The sequence below is a fragment of the Panthera pardus genome, unplaced genomic scaffold (genome assembly GCF_024362965.1).
Source record: "Panthera pardus isolate Hobbes unplaced genomic scaffold, ASM2436296v1 HiC_scaffold_15, whole genome shotgun sequence".
Taxonomy (NCBI): Eukaryota; Metazoa; Chordata; class Mammalia; order Carnivora; family Felidae; genus Panthera; species Panthera pardus.
The window spans coordinates 27,279,602-27,282,826 of NW_026526710.1; the positions used below are offsets into that span (position 1 = coordinate 27,279,602).

At 53.0% G+C, this 3,225-nt stretch overlaps 1 pseudogene; it reads right to left on the bottom strand.

The window, feature by feature from the left end:
* Positions 1–277: 277 nt before the first annotated feature.
* LOC109257643 (60S ribosomal protein L9-like) lies at positions 278–2,659 on the bottom strand (annotated as a pseudogene).
* Positions 2,660–3,225: the final 566 nt, after the last annotated feature.

The window sequence follows — 3,225 nt, forward strand, 5'->3', positions numbered from 1 at the left end:
GATTAAACTCTGGATGAGCTAGTTCAATTATATCTTGTTTTCTTATTGGACTTAAATTTTACATCATATCTTTACTTTGGCCATGACCAAATGTATCTCAAAAATATGCTGACTTTTTTTTTGGTTATACACACGCTATGTCATATTACATAGAATGATGGCATTTACTCTCTCATGATTCCTAAATCCTGTGTCCACACAGTCGTGGATACGGGAGAGCACAGCGGCTAAGCATCCCTGCCCTCCAGGGGCGGACATCTCGAATCACACTCTACAGTTCAGGGTCAACTCCGAAGGGAAATGGTTTTTGCAGGCCGCCAACATCTGAGAGCACGGGCACCGCGCAGTTCGCCACCGCGGACAGCAGGGGGCGCATATCCACCCAGAGCCGCGCGGCCAAGCCCTACAGGCCCCCAGGCCCAGGGGCGCAGAGAACCGCCTTGGGGGCACCCTGCTGATGTTCCACTTGAGATGTGGAGAACCAAAGAATTCACAACGTGGAAACACTTCTGGTCAGCAGCAACTGGAGGCTGAAACCCAAAACAAGGATGAAGGAGCGTTTCATCACCCTGACCCTTACTGGGATGGTTTTGATGAATCTGGTCCAGGTGCCAGATGTGCGCGGCACTTGGCCAGCTGGGGGGCGGGGCGGGGGGGTTGAGAAGCGAGGTCGTCCCAAGGGATGGGAAGGGGACAGAGGACATGCCTGCGCTGAGTCAGACCATCCGGACCCAAGCAGTGGATAGGAGAGTGCACAGCATTGGCCCTGAGCCAAAGCTGATGGGGGACTGAACTGATACCATGGAACACATCAGGCAAACCGACAGTGTACCGTAAGGCTAGTGCCTGGTGGGACCTGCAGAAGAGAGGCCAGGTCACTCACCTGTGCAGGAGGTTGGACCAGGTCATTCCTATGCCTCCCCTACCCCTCCTGGGAGACTATTAGGTTGAACAGGAGATGCTGTCAAAGTCCCCAATTACTTTATGCACATATGTGTCAGATCATCCTACAAAATGGAAGATAACCCTGTGGCATGACTGATGAACGATGAAATTGCCTCATGGAATCATAGCATACCTACCACCTGCCTGAGAGGTCCCTTTCCTCACCCCAAAATTACAAGCAGCTCTCTGGTAGACATGCCAATATGTCCCAGTGACAAAGGTACTGAGTGTTTCCAGCACGAAGTGCTCACTGCTTTGCCTTGTGCCCAAGGCCCTCTGAACTGGCCCCAGTGTCTTTCTTTTCTTTCTTTCTTATTTATTTTTTTAATTTTTTAAATGTTTATTTTTGAGAGAAAGAGAGAGAGAGAGAGCAAGCAAGAACGGGGGAGGGGAAGAGAGAGAGGGAGACACAGAATCCAAAGCAGGCTCCAGGCTCTGAGCTGTCAGCACAGAGCCCGATGCGGGACTGGAAGTCACAGACTGTGAGATCATGACCTGAGCCGAAGTCAGACGCTCAACTGACAGAGCCACCCAGGTGCCCCTGGTCCCAGTGTCTTTAACATCACCTTCCTGTCCCTCTCCTGGGTGACACCATGCCCCTGCCCAGCCAGCCAGCACTCAGAACTTTCCTTCATGGCACCCTCTCCACCTGGAATGCCCCACCCTGATTCTTGACCTAACCTCCACTCACCTCCTCAAACTCAGATTCAACATCACTTCCTCCGGGAAGCCCGCACTGATGCTCATGGGTGACAGTGGAGCCCTGTGCCAGCCCCTGTTGCCAGCCCTCTCCTGTGGGACCCCCTCGGTGCCAGGCACTGGAGGGCAGGGGCTCCAAGGTTATGGAAACCTATGTTTGCTTTTTCTCCAGATCAAGACACAGCTTTTGTTGCATCTTTAAAATACCACAAATAAGCCTGAGGAATGGTCCAGCATCTTGCTGCTTCTGCAGCTGGACAACTTAAATCTTATCAGCCATCTGCTGAACTGTTTCTTTTTTGGAAACATAGATACCATCCCCAAATGTTCTGATACTTTATTTCTGACTGTTGTGGCTTGCTGAATCAGAGCAGTTGAATTCGATACAAGTTCAATGTCATTTCAAGAACTGACTCCTCTTGCTGGGCCTGAGATACTGAACAAGCGATGCCGGGCCTCATCCAAACCCCGCAGATATATTTTTTACCCAAGAAATCTCAGGTTTCAACAAGGGAACCATTCTCCCGAATAGCAGTGTTGGTGGGGAAGTGAGCAAACACAGACCTTCTGTTTTACCGGAAGCCCAGGGTAACACTCTTGGTCATGTTCTGTACATGACTACAGATAGTGCAAACTGAGGCCAGTTCCTTTCTGTCTCCACACCACTTGCCAACCTGGAGCCTCTTCTTCCCAAGGAGATGGAGTTCTACACTGATGTGATCGAAGTCCCTCTGCAGGTTCCTCAGGGGCCCTTCACAGTAGCAGCGTGCCGCTTCGGAGTAATGTCGACATTTTCCGGAATGTCGACAGTCTAATTGCTGAGAATGTTCTTCACTCTTGCCCTAGATGAAGCAAAGCCGGAGGTAGATGTTAGGATGAGATACACGAATAGTCGCGGACAGGCACCTCTGACCTCCAAGAGCCCGGGGGAGCATGGCACACGAGGAAGCCGGGGTGCTCCCTCTGTATGAACTTGCGTGTTCTGAGTCATAGCACTCCCCGAGGCCAGAATCATGTCCCGCCTACCCCCCCCCCCCTCCCCGCCACCCCCCACCCCCCGTCTGATTCCCTCCGCCGCCCCCCCCCCCCCCCAACTCCAGGCTCAGGCTCTTTCGCTTGTCCAGCCCAGCATGATGATGACGGTCCTGTCCCTCAGCTGCTTCCATGTCGCACCTGGATTTGAAGCTGCCGTTGGGATCATTGCAAGAACCCCCCTCCTTTCCTACACTGGGTCCTCAGCTTTCACTTACTGTCATCCTTCTCTCTTCTGCTGCTTGTTTTGGATCAGTCATGGGGCGGCTGATGTGTGATGACCGAGCGACACCGGAGGGGCCAGGTCCAGGCTAACGCCGGGAAGTCGTGTGACTCAGTGTTCGAGGTGAGCCTCGGCGGACGCCGTACAGAACTACCCAGACATCCAGGCTTTTGCCTTCCTGTGTCCTTTACAGGAGGCCTTTATGAGGTGACTGAGCAGCACTCCACTCTGGGGACCCGCCAGCAGGAAGGGAAGCCTGAGTTGGGCTGCGGCACAGAGAGGTCAAAGCGGCTGAGCGAGAAGACTTTGCCCTCGGCTTCTCTGTT